This window comes from Populus euphratica, unplaced genomic scaffold (assembly GCF_000495115.2).
Source record: "Populus euphratica unplaced genomic scaffold, PopEup_1.0 scaffold75.1, whole genome shotgun sequence".
Lineage (NCBI taxonomy): Eukaryota > Viridiplantae > Streptophyta > Magnoliopsida > Malpighiales > Salicaceae > Populus > Populus euphratica.
The window spans coordinates 1,980,494-1,988,779 of record NW_011499866.1 but is presented as its reverse complement, the minus strand read 5'-3'; the positions used below and the strand labels follow the sequence as shown (position 1 = coordinate 1,988,779).

The following is an 8,286-nucleotide window of genomic DNA, read 5'->3' as shown; positions in this document are numbered from 1 at the left end:
CATTAAATTTATCAAACCAGGTGCAATTTGTGAAATGGAATGCCTGTCATGCCACGCTTCAATGTTGTCCACAGAAACCATCCCCAACAAAACTTCATATTGGCATAAGCAACCGCAGCTCTCATATTATACCCCTTAGTCGTCACATCAATGCGCCTCGATGGCAATCAGCCATGTGCTTATTCTGTTGCTTCCTTCAATTTGGGAGTTTGCTTTTGGTAAGCACAGGACAGACAATCAAAAGCCATAGTGAAAAAACCCAGTAAAATCCACATCATCTTTGTGACGTTTCATGATCATTTTGAGCTCATTTATCCTACAGATACAATAGGCAGAAATGATATGGTACAGACTTCTGAAACAGAAATTTCAAGAAACAGCAACCAGGAATTTCAAGAAACAGAAAAACGCTGAAACCAGGCCACTCATCACTTGTGTAGTTCTGAAACAAAACAGATGCTGTTTTTTATGCTTCCTGGGTACCATAAAATGATGCCAATAAATAAAACAGCAATTATTCAACTGTCAACTGTCTCCTACAACATCAAAGTCACAGTCCTATTCTAACATCCTTCTGCTTCATACTTTGGTTTTTTTTCCTTCTCTTTATTGAGATTCTAGGGAGTTGAGGCTGAGGGAATGGGTGATAGCTCTATTATTTGTTCAGCGAAACAAGTCATCCAACTAAAATGTTTCTCAATTCCCTGAAAAACTACAACACATATCTACCGCTAATAAGGTCGGTACCTTCTTCCGCAATTGCCATCATCACCACTACTACCAGCTCGCCCAGGCCCACTTGGACTATTGCTCCGATCAACTCTTTGAGGTCGAGGCTGCAGCATCTGTACTCCAGGCTGCTGACTGCAGAGGTACCAAAACACCAAACCAAAGGTTGGAAATCCATCTAAAATCTATACCGCTTGCAATTAAGACAGAAGGAAAAGGCAACTCACAGGACGTAGCCAATTCGACCATCTGGTAAAACCATCGGTACCATATGCATTCCTGCTGGCATTGGACCCCTACCATATATAACCGGCTGTTTGCAACACAAGTTGTTCATGAGATTAAATTTGATACTACAGGAACCGAACCATATGTCAGAATGACCAAGATACATGCTGAAATCTGGCAGCAACATCAAATCCAGTGCCCAAAGAGCCATATGGATTCCCTGCAAATGCACTATATGCAGGAAGGGGGACTGGGTTTGGATTAACTCCAGCATTGTAAGGATAAGATCCATCAGGTTTTTTATCAGCCTGAGGCTTAGCAAGAACAACCTCCAACAACTGACCTGCAGTTAAATTCATTAAACATGTTATTTGTGGAATCACATCCTATTTAACCATAGTATTCATTTTGTGTCACAAGCATGCATCACTAGATTTTAAACACCTAAAATCAGTATAATGCCCATGTAAGATGGATACATAAATAAACCTCTTTTCATCAGAGGAGGTGGGGGGAAGGACCCTCTTCTTACTGATTCCATAGACTTGCCAGGGCAACATCTTGCTACATTTATCATAAGATATTAAATTCCAAGTTAAACATTTTCCATTGAAATTACTGACTATACAAGGCTCCAAGTGTCACCCCCACCCCCTTTTTTTTTCCCTTCACAAAAGATGAACCACAGCCACAATTCACCAGCATGGAAATGGGGTCTCATTATACCAGTATACAAGTTTTAGATTAAAAAAAAAAGGAGCATGAAAATACAGCCCCTGACTCAAGAGAGGTCCTCAACTGATTATGCTATATACCTTAGCATCAGAAATTTCCATATCTAGTCTTTTAAGATCAATAACATGAGACAACAATGATTAGACAAGAGGTGTGTCAACTAAATAGGCTATACCTCTGCTCAAAGTCCCTATCTAAACTTCTAAAATTCACTTATATGAGACATCAATGATCCAAAGAGCGGTGCAACAATCAATTGAGCTATCCATCAGAAAAGGAAAATTCAGACATATATTAAAAGAAGATAGAGCCCTTTTTTTTAATAATCCAAAAAAAAAGGGAAAAAAAGAAGAGGAGGAACACATGATTACAAACCTCCATGACTTGTTGCTATCCTTAGACATCATACACATGTCCTAAATCTTAGCAGGGCCACCCGTATGTTGGCAGCCGAAAGCAATGAATTCAACATATCCATAACTGAACAACATAATAACTGTTTCTAAATCTTCACACTTTATGACACAGCATGCGTTAGACAACAAGGCCTTAAAAGACATACTAATTTTCAAGCCTTTGGTAGCTTCCTAATTTGCAATAGATCTTGTTAGGCACCATCTGGATCAAGGTCAACTTTGGATGGCACCTTTACTTTCCAAATCTAAATTGCTAGAGAAAATGAAATGTGTTTGGGGTTTGGGAAGAGATGAGAAAGAAATGATGTTCAAAATAAGTCCCACAAACTCTGCAAGGAACAGTATCTGATATCAGACCTTGCATAGTATGAACAAGCATAACAGTGATTAACAAAAGATCTTCAGTTTCACTGTCATTACAGTTCTTCAAATAACCCATATTCTAATTGAAATCAAAACCCTTCATGGAAAGAAAACTAGAAATAGGTGAAATGTACACATTGTAGAGACGAGGGTCTTCCCAGAAATGAAGCAGGAATCATTATGAATTTTATATTTAAAGAGGGAAGGACTGTATAATTAATTCCTGAAGGCCCAAAAAATACTGTCCAAAAGGTATTCCAACATTTCCATCTCAACCACCTGACAAAAGCCTGTACTCAAGGATACATACCTGTGCCATATAGAATCTGATTTTCATGAAATTGTTGTAAACACCTCCTCACCAGAATTATTATTTGAATCAAGTGAAGAAATCCCAAAACCCCATATGTTTTGTCATCACAAAATATCTCCTTCCAGTCAAAAGGAAATTTTGACATCAATGTTACCAATCCAAATGCAAAAAGAAAAAGAATAAGGATTTAAAGAGAGATGAAAACTGCCAGGAAATGCTAGACAAGCATGAATGAAGAACAGCCTTCTTTCCAGAGGGAGGGAGAGATGGCACAATCCTGTTCATCAAACCAATTAGGATCTTGGACAGATTGCACTTCCATCAAGAGGAACTATAAAATATTTTAGATGCCAATCCAAATGACACATGCCCAATTCTAAGTAAATCTCTAAGCAACACTTTTAATCCTATTAATCTACAGCGTAGGCACCTTTAAAAAATATGCAGTAAAGATAAGATGCCATAACCTTACCTATCCTATCATCCCCCAAGAAAAGAAATGTTTCATCTATAAGCATCCTCGGACCCCAAACACAATGTTCTCAATCAACTTTTTTGTAACAATATATTAATCGTCCTGCTGTGGATATCCACCACTATTGTAAAGACAAGGGGCAGCGAGATATAATGAATACCCATCAAACACAAAAAAGAACCACAAGAGTCCCATCCACAATTAATGGGTGGGGCGGGAAGGGAGGATGCCAAGGCAAGAAAATCTTGTTCCTCCATTAGACTCCTAGACCTTTCAAGGAAAGTCTAATTCCACCTGATTCTGACCTGTTTAAAGCCAATTTAAATCCCACCCTCTTCCACGTCTCCTAAATCCTTCACCACATGACCAAATAGCAACACAAAATCTGCTAAACACCAACAAATGTGGAATGGGACTACAAGATTGTGCTCCCTGACACTATGGGGAACCTCTAAACAAAAGTCTTATGCAAAATCTTACACATGTGAATCAGCAAGCTGAGAAAAGGCAAATGGTGCTCTTTTTCTTGTGATCAGACCACATTTTACTCTACCAACTTATGGTTTTGAAACTGACTTTGAATCCCCTGCAAAGTTGATTTATGTAATCACTTTTACTTCGAACTCGAACAGCCAGAAAGAATTTATTATGCTATTTTCTGGCAGGTCTAAAGATTTCTTTGAGAAAATCTGTCCATGTAATGTGAATAAAAAAGATGAGAAAACAAATCAATGGACCAGGTGCCATGATGCAAGATGTGAGGTGGCCTAACCCAGGGGTAAGTTATGATTTGTATTGAAAAGAATCCACCCTAATTCTTCATTTTTTAAGGTAAAAAAGAAAAGAAAAGGCATGACAGCTGTGCTTTATTGCGAACTAAGATGAAAATTGTAATGCTCATAAAAGGCCAAGGGCATAACCCTCTGCAAAGATAATTGGCATATGACTTCAAGTTATATAACCTGCTAATCAATGTATGTACCCGACATATGACACTCAATGAACTGTTTTAGCAGAATCTTAATTAATTAACCAAGGATTGACCCCTCATCCATACATGTTCAAATAGATTGGCGTAAAAATTACCATCAATTTCATATTTCTCTATATCTCTGCTTGCCTTCAATGCACTTGACCTTTCAGCATAGTGAATGAACCCAAAATCTCGTTTTCCAGCTTTTCCAGGTGGCGTAACAACTTTAGTCACATCCCCATGGCGCTGGAATAGTTCCTTCAGTTTCTCAGTGGAGGTGTTCTCAGGTATGTTTTTCACATACAGAGCCTTAGCCTGGGAATTCAAAACAGATACACATTGTAACAGTAACAGGTCAAATTATTGTATACACAGGAAAGCCAGAAAAAGAGAAACAAAAAGGAAAACCCTCTTTCTTCCAGAGATAAAGATTAAGACTTATTTACTCCAGCTAAAGAGCAACAAATAACTTTATATATCTCTTAGTTCTTCCAATTTAAAGTGGTTCCATTTCAGCAAAAAAAAAAATCATTAAAAAACAAGGACTCTTACAAACGAGTGGAGTTTCAGCATGGAAAAATCCACTTTTTTGGAACACTAGCATTACAGAGCATTGTTAAGTATGCAAGATCATGGTAGCAAAAATGAATTTCAAAAACCAAAGCATTATGTTAATAGTTTACACAAATCAACACCCGCAGAACTGACCACATGCAAAATTCCATTCCTAGGTCACATGCTGAAATATCCACAGTAGAAACTCTCCAACTAGTTGCCACATTTCAGGCAAGCTACTCAGAAGCACAGACTGGTCACCAAGAGCGTCCATTGATTCATGCCTCGATATTGTAATCCACGCAGATTCAAATATAAAACCCAAATAGAATAAGATCAACTGTTATTATTGACAACAAATGTTAGTATATCTAACTTCTCTTTAACTTTTTTATTAATCTCGTAGATCCAATATCAATAATTTTCATCGAGTTAGCAAAGAGATCCCTTGACTTCCTTCAGCAAGTTTGACATAAAAAGATCTAGTTTACAAAAGAAGAAAAATTTTTGAGGATAAAAAAAGACAGATGATGCAGGACAGGAGTATAAAGAATCCTCCAAATGTAAAGAGCAAGGTCAGCATGAGTGGACTCTTGCATACAAGTTTTACGAGTTCCTATTATCCTCATTTGTATTGCACTTTTGAGAGATAGATGCATAAATTACTTAGCAAGACAGGACAAGGTCTCCAATAAATTACTTGGTGATAGCCATTTTAGTAAACAAAAGATAAAATTTTGAACATCCAAAGACTCAGCTTCTTCCAACTACTTCTGGCATTTACCTGGCCAGCAGCAGCAGGAGAATGATCAGGAGGCATGCCCTTTGGATCAGCCCAGCTAACAGTGGGGGTATGACCATCAAGCTTAAAATTAGCATTTAACATTTTCTGCCTTGAATAATCAGCACAAGCGTTATTGTAATACAATATAAAAGCAAAACCACGGTTGCGAGTTGGAGTTTGAGGATCCTGAAATTAAGAGGAAAATAGCATTAGCAAGGCAAGCAGTCATATCTACTTGAGAGATGAGAGAACTGTTCAGCTCCAATTCCACCTTTATGAGCTCAAGAACTTCCATCCCGGGACCAACCTCTTCAATGATTTTTCTAAACTCATCCTCTGTCAAGTTCTTTGGAACATTACCAATAAACAATCTATTTTTTGTTTCAGATATTGAACATCTTAAGGTTTTTCCCTGCAGGCATGGCTAAAAGTTAGTTTAAAATTAAAAAAAAATAAATGAAAACAAAGATTAAGGACAGCATGCAAGCGAATTACTGCACTGCATTATGATTACCTTGTAGTCTTTACTACGAAGCTCTTCAATGGCTTTTCAAGCAACCTCCTTAGATTTGAATGCTACAAAAGCAAAACCCTTGCTTTCACCAGTGTCCTTATCTTTCATTAGCCTTATCTGAAACATGTTAAGATAAATCCACATTAAAAATGCCAAAAAAAAAAACCAATATATCTTGTGTACAAATCAAAAAATTATGACCTCAAACATTTCGCCTATCGTTTCACAGAGATCCCTCAATTCATCTTCGATTACATCCTTCGGAAGTCCACCAATGAAAACTTCAGAACCGTGAGGAGGAAGAGAAAGTAGTTGAGCATGCTTATCCTTTTCCTCTTTTTTAACCGAAGCAGTGGGCTTTTGTTCATCCTCCACAGGTTCAGCGTTGGGAAGGCTTCTATCTGCTTCTGGAGATTGATCTTTCTGACTGCCCTCAGGCTTTGAGTTTTCATACTCCTCTTCAACATTTTCTTCAGCATGTGCATCTCCAACATCATCTTCTCCATCCTCATCTAGTTGATCTAGAACATCATCGTCTATCTCTTCCATATAATTTTATTCTTCAAGATCCACTCGTTCCTCAATTTCTGTGCCCTTTGCCATGACTTTTTCACACACCAGGTCTTATCATCTAACAACTGCAGTTAAATTGCCCCTAAATTAACTGCAAGTTTAAGTAGTCATCATGGAAAACGTGTGGAACCTGCAAGAATGTGCATAATGCACAAAAATTGATATGGGCTGGTTCCAAATGGGAATGTAAGAGTGACATGCAGAGTTGGAAAAACCCTCCATGTCCAGAATAGAGCTGGGAAGCTACAGAAATGTAGGGCCAAACGACTAGCAATAAAAAAAAAATTGTTATAGTATTTGTGGTCGCTAGTGCATGTTTTAACATTTGTGGAGTGGGTATAGCATTTTTGGAGGTGGTTACAGCACCCATGGAGTAGTTAAGTATTTGCAGAGCATGTTATAGTGTTTGTGGAGTGTGTATAGTGTTTGTGGAGTGTGATGGACAGCGCAACTATAGTTGTCTTGCTCCAAGTTCAACTAGGAACCAAAGAAGAAAGGGAAAATGAAATAAAAAACCCAATTGTCCTTTGCAATCGATCCTGACAAAGACAAAAACAGGAACAGAAAAACCACTCAGCTTCCATAGGTAGCATTGCCATTGCTTGGCTGAATTTAAGTTAAAATCTGCACTTTTCTTTTATCAGGAACTGTACAAGATTTTGAATCCAAACACAAATTAAATAAGCAAACTTTTAAATCAGTAAGCAGATAAACTAAATCTTATTCCATCTCAACTTGGTCAACATTTCAGGGGTGGTTCAAAAAACTCACACACCAAAACACATACCCAGTTCAAAAATGTTACTCTGGTGACGAAAAAAATCCCCAAAACAACCAGAAATCAAAGAGAAATAGCAAGACTTTAGAACGACAGTGAGGATAGCAATTAAACCCTAAACCCTACTTAGTACCAATCTAAAAATTGACTTGGACTGAATCAGCCAAACCCTCAATTGAAATTAAAGATAAAACCTAGCAGATTCCAAATCAATGAGAAAAAAAAACCCTTAAAAAAAAAAGAAAATCGTCGAATTCGAGCAAGGCGTTAAACAAAAGAAACAAGATTTGCGGCAGAGAGATAGAGAGAGAAAAAAATAGACAAAAGGAATAAACATTAGCAATGTACCAGTGACTCTGTTTTTTTCTTTATCTTGTTTTTTCCCCTCTCTGTTTCTCCCTGTTTATTTCCTTCTTCGCGGTAGTTATCCGAGGAAATCAATGAGAGTGGGTGACACTCTCTCCCCACCGTAAGATGGAAACAGATTTTTATCTGCTGTGACGGAGTACTGTAATAACAGTGAAGATGCGTCCGAATTCATGACACGCCATCTTGCTTCGAGGAATTTCTCTCATGAGAAGACTATAATACCCTCCGAGCATTATTGCACGTGACTGGGTCTGGGATGCGGCTAATCTAAATGCTCCATAAAATTGTTTTGTTTTGTTTTTTAATTAAAGAAGAATGTATTTAGCTAGAACCACAATCCCACGGTAATTATGTTATTAAGATAAGTCAAGCGGTTTGAATTAAGAGGGTGACTCCTTTATTCGGCCTTTTTGATTGGTTTGGATTTTAAAATAATATGTATAAAATTAAGTTAATTAGTTTAACATTTAATCTAAATTAT

General features: G+C 37.5%; 1 pseudogene; it reads right to left on the bottom strand.

Annotated features, from left to right (window-relative positions):
* Positions 1–406: 406 nt before the first annotated feature.
* Positions 407–7,926, bottom strand: LOC105126262 (heterogeneous nuclear ribonucleoprotein R-like; annotated as a pseudogene).
* Between the last annotated feature and the right edge of the window lie 360 nt (positions 7,927–8,286).